General features: G+C 44.4%; 1 long non-coding RNA gene across 1 annotated transcript; it reads right to left on the bottom strand.

The window, feature by feature from the left end:
* Nucleotides 1-6467: 6467 nt before the first annotated feature.
* LOC123652764 lies at nucleotides 6468-9052 on the bottom strand. Its single transcript, XR_006742260.1, has 2 exons — nucleotides 7605-9052; nucleotides 6468-7102 (listed from the first exon to the last, which is right to left on the bottom strand). It is a non-coding gene; the product is annotated as an uncharacterized LOC123652764 (long non-coding RNA).
* Nucleotides 9053-10390: the final 1338 nt, after the last annotated feature.

Here is a 10390-nt window from a genome sequence, read left to right on the forward strand (position 1 = left end):
TCTCCCTCTCATCCTTCCTCCCTCCCTCTCTCTCTCTCTCATCAATAAAAACATATCCCCATTTGAGGATTTTAAAAAAGAGAGTACCATTGCTCAAAGTAGAACATTTTCCTAATAGGTTGAAAGCGTGTGTGTCAGAAAAGGAAGCATCTTGGGAGCCCTCCAGCAGCTCTAAAAAGTTCCGTGTCTCTGTGCAGAGCGTCTTATTTAGAGGAGTGAGTAGGAGGTGAGGATGTGTGTTGAAGATTCAGGAGCATCTGATTTCACTCTTTATATATTCATTATGGGTAAGGGTTGTCTCCTCTGGAAGTGTGGATTCAGGGAGAAATATTAAATGTTTTTATTTTAAGTTGTGATTATCCATTTCACCTCTGTGTCTACTCATTTCCAGGGTGGCCAAAGTCTGTTCTCTGCAGGAGGACCCAAGGGGACCATGTGCTGCTGGTGTGACCCATCACTTTCCTGATTTGATGGTTATTCTCACACTGTGGACACATTTGGGGGCTCACCTCTGAGACCAGGAGTTTCTGACTGCCCTTCAGTGACGAAGGGTCCATTTCTTTTGTGTGTATGTGTGTGTGTGCATGTGTGTGTGTGTGTGTGTGTGTGTGTGTGTGTGTGTGTTTGTGTTATTAATTTCAGAGAGGAAGGGAGAGGGAGAGAAACATCAATGATGAGAGAATATCATTGATTGGCTTCCTCTTGCACGCCACACACTGGGGACTGAGCCTGCAACCTGGGCATGTGCCCTTGACTGGAATCAAACCCAGGACTCTTCAGTCCACAGCCAATGCTCTATCCACTGAGCCAAACCAGCTAGAGCAAATGTCCACTTATTTTCATTGGTGCCTTTGCTCCATTGGCCCCTTCCTTCCATTTATACAACTTCCCAGATCGAGGGTGCTATCTACTTTGGTTGGACTTTGAAACACTCTGCTCCCAACTGGTCCCTCAGCTGTAGTGTTTTGCTCTTAGGACACATGTTTACTCAAAGCCGTGCATCCTACTGTCCAAGCTCCTTTGTTTCCAGGGACGAAAGACCCACCCTCTATAGATGGAAACAGGAGTTCATTACAGGAATATTTGTCACCAAAACACATTAGGAACAAAATAACAACAACAATGGGAGGGGGGCAATGGTAAAATATGTACACAGATAATAATTTAATAAAAAAAACAATAAAAAACAACAACAACAACAATAAAGCCCATTTCTCCACTCAAGGGCCCAGGGCCCCCTCATTGCATGTCTAGGTGTTCATGAGTTCAGTAAGATTAAAGGTTTAGAACTATAGGGACAGCATTTAAAATTTTTTGTATGAAAAATTTGATATGAAATATTGACACCACAAAAACAATAAAGCAAATAATAGAGTTGAGTAATTGGACCAATTAATAGTTGGTATCCTTTTCCATGGAGCCATATTCTTTTACAAAAGAAATGAAATTAATAAGTAAAGCCTAGATCAGACCTCTCATTACTATATTCCAATCCAACATAAATTCTATACATTTTTTTAAATTTATCCTTTCTGATTTTCTGAATAGACAACACTACCACATACAAGTAAACATTTCTTTTCTCATATGTTTTACTTGTTGCTTTGATTGGAATGTTCAAAGGAATTTCAACTGATGCTATCGTGGTGGACATCATACATGATTTTATTGGGAAATGTTTTCATTAACTTTTAAAAACAACACATTTTACATTTAGAAGGGACACAAATAGGAAATCAATAAACATTACAAAGGGTTTTTTGCAAAAAATGCTCTGAAGTTACATTCCACATCAAAATAGAGTCAGTCCAGTCACATACCTATGCACAGCTGACTCTTGAACAACATGAGTTTGAACAGTGTAGTTCCACTGTATGTGGATTTTTTTCAAGAAATACTGCAATTATTATTATTTGTATTTTTAATTTTTAGTTCATTCTCACCCAAGGATTTATTTATTTTTTTGTTATTGTTGTGGGGGGGGGGGTAGGAAGAGAGGAAGGGAGGGAGAGAGTGGGTGAGAGAGAAGATACGTGACGTGAGAGAGACACATTGATTGCCCCTGCATGCACCCGACCAGGCCCGGGAATCAAACCTGCAGCCCTCCGCTGTGCAGACTGAAAATCCTCTCTTTGAATAAAGTTTTTAATTGTGGTAAAATTTACATAACATAGATTTTTACCATTTTTAAGCGTACAGTTTAGTTGTTTTAAATGCATTCACATTGTGGTATAACCAACCTCCAGAATGCTATGACTTTGGTTTTATTTATTAAAAAAAAAATAAGATTTTATTTTAGGGTAATTTTGGACGTATAGAAAAATGGCAAGATAGCATGGAGAGTTTCTGTATGCTCCACACCCAGTTTCCCTAATTATTAACATCCTCCGTTCATATGGCAATCTGTCAACAGGAATGGCCCAATACTGATACCTTTTTTTTTAACTGAAGTTTATGCTTCATTCATATTTAGATTTTGTCAAATGTCAAAGGATACCACATTGCACTTAGGCTCCTCTTGGCTGTGACAGTTTCTTAGTCTTTCCTTATTCTTGATAACTTTGACATTTTTGAAAAGTTGGTTGTTAATTTTAATTAAACCTCTTAAACTTGCTTTTCTGCAAGCATTTAGAACAAATCAGTATAACTTTTTCCTCTGGAAGAAGATACAAGCTTAAGCATCTCAGGTTTCGTAGCAATAACCTGAAAATTTGTTCCAGCGTATCATTAAAATTCTTTTTGTTGGCTCTCAGTTCTTGAGTTGAATGAAGAAAGAATTCAGAGGCAAGAACTCTGGCACAGGAGGAAGTTTACTTAGCGTGCAAAGTGACAGGGCACTTGAGAAGCTTTGAATGGGCTGCTCTTCAGGGGCAGAGTGAGCCTGCTGGGCTGTGTGGACCCTGGGAAACAAGTTCCAGAGACAGAAGAAGGGCTGCTGGAAACAGGCTCAGGGGTTTGCTGCCACTGCCTGCTGCTCCCCTGGTTGCAAGTCTCAAGGGGACCCTAAGAGAAGGAAAGCAAAGAAGGCCTGGGTATGTTCCTGAGAGAGCACTCCAACGGGGTCCTTTGTCTTAGGGTTTTTTTTGTCTGTTTCCTAAAGGCTAGGATTCTAGGGGTGGTCTCTGGGGGATCTCAACAGAATATTCATCAGCTTTCCATGTGTGTCCTTCAATAGGATGCTGAATCAAAATGAATGTATAGGTCATTCCCTGGTCAGTCTAACCTTCAAAGAGTGTCACCTAAGGGACCTGGACCACAGGATCTGCCCTAGCATGGTCTGGAATGCATAAGGTAAGGTCTTGGGATTTATTACCTGGTTGTAAATTGCTCTGCCAGTTTGTTTCATTATCTCAGTTTCCCCATTCCATTTGTCAAGGAATATTCCCCTTTTCTTACTGTCCTGCCTCATTTTTACGATTTTCTGTTTTAATTTTTTCAAAAACCCTTTCTTAAATGTTTTAACCATGACATTTACATGTAAATCTGACTACTAGTTTATTTTTTTCTGCCACTTTTGCAGAAAATAATTTGAAAATTTTTCAGGAAGAATGAATAGATGGTAAATTTGATTCTTTTATTCTCAGGCCCCCCCTTTTTTTTTAACCTGCAAAATGGAGATGATACACATCTCATAGAGTTGTTTGCATTAGATGAGGCAACAGCTGTAAGCTTTTAAGCAGAGCTCCTGGCACCTTAGAAGCAATTAATAAATGTTAACTCTTGTTACTGTTGTAATAAGCAAGGATTATTTTGCATGTATAAAGAAATCCACACAAAGACATATGCAGCCCTGACCGGTTTGGCTCAGTGGATAGAGCGTCTGCCTGCAGACTCAGGGGATCCAGGTTCGATTCTGGTCAAGGGCATGTACCTTGGCTGTGAGCACATCCCCAATGAGGGGGTGTGCGGGAGGCAGCTCACTGGTGTTTCTTTCTCATCGATGTTTCTGACTCTCTCTCCCTCTCCCTTCCTCTCTGTAAAAACTCAATAAAAAATATTTTTAAAAAGACATGTACAGTGATGAAGAATAGTGGTAAGGATGGTCATAATTAAGAGGCTTTACAGAGCCACAGAACAGGTGGCATAACCCTATGATCAACTTGCTAAATATGGAAAAGGCCCGAGCATTTCTGCCAACCGTTTTAACCTGGGTGACGCTGTCACCCACAGTCAGAAAGCCACGTGGCTGTCCAAAGCCACAAAGCACATCTGTCCCTTCAGAGGTCACTGGAGTTTGTCAGCTGTTCTGTTCCCTTAGTATGAGTCAGGAGGGTTCTGGGGAAATGCCATCCCTGGTGGCAAGGACTGACAATTTAGTTCAAAGATAAATAAACACATGATAACAGTTAGGAAACATGTCATGTCAAAGGCAGAACGTACCTTCCGGAGAGAGGGATTCAGCATGAGAGTGTTCTTTATATAGACCAGAATTCCTTGGATTGGTTCTCTGTCATTCGTGAGCAAGAGAGAGGACAAAGCGTCATGCCTGACGCCAGGTTCCAGGACTGGGATTTTGTGGGGTGACTCACGCAGCTATATTTACCATTTGCAGCGTCACAGAGCAAGTCCTGTGGAGTCCGGGGAAACCTTCCCTCAGTGGGGGGTAGCAGGGTGGTCCCTTCTTTCCCATATATCTGCTCACAGACCCTTTCTTAGAGATGGTCTTGGAATGGCGGTCCTGTGATCCCATAAAGACCAATGATGGAAACACACATCTGGGTGTTTGGGGTTAACTTAAGAATGTGTTGCTGCTATAAAGACAGACGTTTACTGCTCTTGACCTTGTGAGAGGTCTGTGACCAGTTCGGAGTTGGTCATACTGGGGCCCCTGATCATTTTCCGTGCTCAGCGGCTGGAATCCTGGAACCTGACAGAAGGGGGAGGGGAGTCAGATTGCCAGATGCGTGTGGGCTGGTGATCATTAGGGTGGATATTGCGTTTAAATCTTCTTCTAATGTACTTGTACATGTTGATGGCATCATATTTAAATAACAAATGACGTTGGCTTCATCAATTTTGCCTTTAAAAGCTTTCGCAGGAAAGAGATAAAGGATAATGTGGCTAATAAAGGAAATGCTGATAAAGTATTAAAGAGAACAGAACACTTCTGATGGCTCCTCACTCCAACCGGGAGCCTGGGAAATAAGCGAGCACGAAATAAAACAGCTGGGTGGGCTCAGAGGAAATCAGAGAGGCCTTTTTTTCTCCTGTGCCGTCCCCCACGTAGGAACTGAGAGGAAAAATAAAGCTGCTCAAGTCCGGATAGGGGAACATTTAAGAATTCTAATATTGTGAATAGACATTCAGGCTGAGTTTTCCTTGCGAAGCGAGAACAGGAAATAAATCCTTAGGAAACAACTAAGAGACTAATAAAGCAATAAGAATATTTCCAGGGGTTTAAAGTAAATTGTTTAAGAAAAAAAAAAAAGCAAAAACGGCGTAATGAACACATTTTGTCAGATGACACATATGACAACGAGTACACAGACCAGGCTTCCCCAAGAGCCAGCGAGATATGAAGTGCTTTGAAAATGTAAACATGAGTCAGATGCCTGGCGATATTGCCTTCCTTGGGAAAATAAAACACCAGGACTCTTCTCCCTTTTCCCATTTTTATATTTACCTTCGAATGCAAGAGTTTATTTCTATCCGGTAAACCTGAGGGCTGCCTAATATAAAATGGAATGCCCAAAATTAGACTTCTCCATCTCTTACTGTCAGTTGTGAAAAGATTTGTTTCCCTGGTTATCATTTTTAAATTGTTTTTAAAAATTTCAAACGATAGAAGGTTAAAGAAACATATTACAGCACAGCTGGTGTGGCTCAGTGGTTGAGCATCGACCTATGAACCAGGAGGTCACGGTTCAGTTACCAGCCAGGGAACATGCCTGGGTTTAATGATTTTCTCTCATCATTGATGTTTCTCTCTCTCTCTTTCCCTTTCCCTTCCACTCTGAAATCAATAAAAGTGGTTTTTGTTTTTTTTTTAAATACATAGCCCAAAACTGGTTTAGCTCAGTGAATAGAGCATTGGTCTGCTCAGTGGATAGAGGGTCTTGGGTTCGATTCTGGTCAAGGGCACATGCCTGGGTTATGGGATCGAACCCCAGTAGGGGGTGTGCAGGAAGCAGCTGGTCAATGATTCTCTATCTCATCATTGATGTTTCTATCTCTCTTCTTCTCTGAAATCAATAAAAAAATATTTAAAAAATAATAACATCAATTAAAAAATATATATATATAAAAAATAAAAAGAGAGAAATATATATGGACCCCATGTGCTTACTCCTCCCGCTGCTTCACCGCTGACTACTGTAGACCAGCCTCATGCCATCTATACTCCCACCACTCATATTACTTTGAAGCAAATGCCAGACATCAATACCATTTCAGTTAGAATTCCTAAAAGATTAAAAAAAAAAACTTTTCAAAAAGAACACGAACCTTAATAGCATTAGAGCCTCTTACAATGAGAATAATTCTTTAATTTCACCAGAATCCAGCCAATGTTCCATTTCCTGGATTGATGTGTAATTTTTAAAACAGGTTCGAATCAAAAGGGCCCATTCGTTGTGATTGACGGATGAGTCTCCGAAGACTCCTGAGATCCACGGGCATTGCCATGAGGGCCGCTGGCTGGCTTTCTCTCTCTCCTTCCCCCACCTTCTCGCCCACTCTCCCCTCCCCCCAGCCCCAAGGTCTGACCCAGGAACTGGTTGGCTCCTCATTTCACCCTCGCCTATTCTCTGCAGGTTCCCGTGGCTTGAGGAGTGAGAGGTTTCAGGGTGCAGGAGTGAGTGAGAAGACTGAGTCCTTGCCCTCCTGAAGCTGCATTGGTCCCGGCGTGAGAAACGTGAGAGACACTCGGGTGGGAAATCCCGTGTGATCTGAAAGGAGCGCTGTTGTAACGTTATCCCCAGGATTCGGGAGGGGAGGCTTTTATACAGGAAGTTCAAGCAAAACTGAGTCATGTGCAACGGAAGTGATCACCTTCAGGATATCTGTCAGTTAAGCCAGGTAAGTATTCGCAGACTCAGATCACTGGGGCCAGAAGCCATGGCTGCCAAGCAAAGGGAGAGAAAGTGGGATGTTTCCGTAATACCTGTTTAAAAGAGAATAGGTCATTTAAGCAAAGGAAACTGGGAAAGACCTTTAAGTAGATATCTAACCAGTTATTCAATACTAGAGGCCTGGTGCACAAATCCGTGTAAGTGGGTGGGAGGGGGCTCTTTCCGCCTGGCCCCTCGGGATTGGGCTGAAACCAGCTCTCTGACATCCCCTGAGGGGTTCCAGTTTGCTAGAGGGCACAGGCCAGGCCAAGGGACCCCACTGGTGCTGATGGGGCCAGGGAAGGGCTGCCGGAGGGCTCCAGGGCATGTCTGGCCCGTCTCACCCAGTCCCAATCAGCCAGACCCCATCCTATTATATAGGATGACAACAGTACAAAGACACAAAAATGTCTCCTGGTTCTCAAAGTTTCAGGAATTGGCTCAATGACATTTTTGAGAGATGCTCCACCTACCACCTCCTCCCCATTCATGTCACAGAAGAGAAAACGGCAGCTTGCGGGCTGGGAGCTGGGCCCAGAGTTGAGAGTCACTCACCTGCGGAGTGCTGGGTGAGACACATCGCCAGGCCAAGGCCAGGGCTCGCCATCTCTTTGTTCCTTCTCCTAGCAGGGGCAATTGGGAGGGAATCACACCAGCAATAGAGGTAACGGGGTACCACGCACAGGTCGAAGCTAGAGAGTGCCCTGAAGGGGAGCAAGAACACCCCTCTTCCCTCCTAGGCTCCAGCTGGGCCTGCGGGGTAAGCTGACCACAGGCGGAGGGACGGAGAGGGTAGACATGTATTCATGTTTAATACTTGTACGGGAGCATCGCCAGAAAAAAGTGAATAATAAATCGGTGAGATTCCAGAGCTCATATACCCCCCTACCAGGAAGGGGAGGGCAGGCAGCCAACGTGGGGGAGCGTACGTTTTAGGGGAGTTGAAGGGGCTGAGAAGACTGGCTGGGAGCGGGCCCAGACTGACAGTTGGCCTGGGTGTGGTGCTGAGGCTCCGGCTGCTGGCATTCCTGGGGCGGGGGTTTGTGATAACAAGTCCCTCCAGGAGGGTCAGGCTCCAGGCAGAGGAGGAGGCAGTAAGCCTCCCCCGCCTTTGCCGTTTTCTAGTGCTTTCCGCTCAGAACAATCCATGCTCCAGGGTTGCATGTCCGGAACCCCTCACCATGACACTCGGTCAATGTTTGTGGAGCGCCTCCCTGTCCGGAGAATGCTTCGGGGGTTTCTTTTGTGTTTAAATTAGGCTGGTGTCTCAGATGATTTTCACTATCTACTTGTTCTGCCCTCCTCTTCTGATAGATAAGAAGGGCTTGCTCAGGGTCCCAGGAGGGGTGGGGGGTCAGCGGCAGATGGGCCCAGCACCCCGGCCCCCAGCGCTCCCCGTCCTGTCGGCTCCCCAGGGCTCTGCGCAGGAGCCACTCCCGTTTGGGGTCCAGATCACTGACACAGGACCTGCACGGACAGAATGTCTCCGCCAGATGAGGGAACAGGTTCCCGATGGGAGCGAGTGTGCAAGGAAACGCTGTGGAATGGGTGCCTCCCCGGGAGAGGCGTGAACCTGCTTCCCGGAGTGTCGTGTGTAGGGAACACGCAGCCAGCACACGCTGACCCCCTTAATGGGGAGGCATCAAGCTTCCGCCCGAGGCGCCTGAGAGAGAAAGTGGCCTTTTTTAAAAAACTGTAAACAAATGCCAGCTCCGTTTGTTTTTTGTTTGTTTGTCTATAAAGTGATGCGTGTGCATAGGGACCTTTCAATGGGGCCCTTGATGTAACCGGAGGTGACAGCGAGCACAGAAGCCACTCTCAAAGACAACCCGAGTCCCTTCTTCAAAAGACTCGGTGTCCTGAGAAACCAAAAAGGCGGTGCGGCAGGGGACCTGCTGTGATTTACAAGCTCAGACTGAGCCCTGGCCGGTTTGGCTCAGTGGACAGAGTGTTGGCTTGTGGACCAAACAGTCCTGGACTCGATTCCCGCCAAGGGCACGTACCTTGATGTGCAGGAGGCAACCAATCCATGTGTTTCTCTCACATCGATGTTTCTCTCTATCTTTCCCTCTCTCTCGCACTCTCTCTAGAAGATCAATGGAGCCCTAGCTGGTTTGGCTCAGTGGATAGAGTGTCGGCCTGTGGACTAAAGGGTCCCAGGTTTGATTTTGGGTTGCAGGCCTGATCCCCAGTAGGGGATGTGCAGGAAGCAGCCAGTCAATGATTCTCTCTCATCATTGATGCTTCTATCTCTCTCTCCCTCTCCCTTCTCTAAAGTCAATAAAAATAAATAAAAAATAAAGATCAATGGAAAAATATCCTTCAGTAAGGATTAACAAAAAAGTAAAAAGTAAAAAATAAACTAAAGTTCAAACTGAAGTCTGATTAAGTCCCTGATGGAAAAAAATATATATACTAGTACATATATGCAATGGTTGGGGGAGTGATGAGAAAATTGGACTGTGGGTTGTGTATCAGCCCACATTGGGGGTCATGGGGATTATTGTTAATTTCCTCGGATGTGATGTTGATACTCAGAGCATGGAGGAGAATGTCCTTGCTCTCAAGCCGCCAGCAGGAATATTTATGAATGAAGCTTTGTGATGTTTTGAACTCCCTTTAAGCGATTCACAAAATAAAATGGGGGAGAAATAATGCTAATGTAGAATCAAGGTTAATATTCAGTATATGGATAGTCATAGTACTGTTCTTCAACTTTTATATAGATTAACATTTTCTTTTCAAAATAAAAGTCAGGGGGAAAGTCTGGTGGGAAAAATCTCATTACCAAAACATGTGGCCTCCTGTTTCCCCCACTTCCTGTTTCCCAGGATATCTGCTTTCAGCGCAGTTAGCCGCTTGTCCTGTTGTTTACCTCCAACTTAAAAGCAAAGGCAGATACTGCTATTTGTTGACTCTACAGTGTGAGACCTAACTAATAACTTTGTGGTAGGGTGGGTGACAGCTTTAGCTGTTTTGTATGGAAATCCATGTTCAGCCTGTTCACAGTTATAACGAAACATAGAACCATGTAAGATTAACAAGAGTGCACGGTGATTACAGTGCCTGAATTGTAAAACTACCTTTTTTATTGGACTTAATTGCTTTACTTCTTCAGTTGCTTTGGTTTTTATGAGCTACTGTTAAATGTTTTCTCACCTAAAAATAACGGCTCTAGCCCTAGCTGGTTTGCTCAGTGGTTAGAGAGCCGGCCCATGCACGGAAGGTTGTTGGGTTCCATTCCAGTCAGGGGTACATACAGTATCTTGGTTGCAGGCTCAGTCCTCAGCCAGTTGGGGTGTGTCAGGGAGGCAGCCAATTGGTGTGCCTCTCACATTGAT

Source organism: Pipistrellus kuhlii, unplaced genomic scaffold (genome assembly GCF_014108245.1).
Source record: "Pipistrellus kuhlii isolate mPipKuh1 unplaced genomic scaffold, mPipKuh1.p scaffold_m20_p_2, whole genome shotgun sequence".
NCBI lineage: Eukaryota > Metazoa > Chordata > Mammalia > Chiroptera > Vespertilionidae > Pipistrellus > Pipistrellus kuhlii.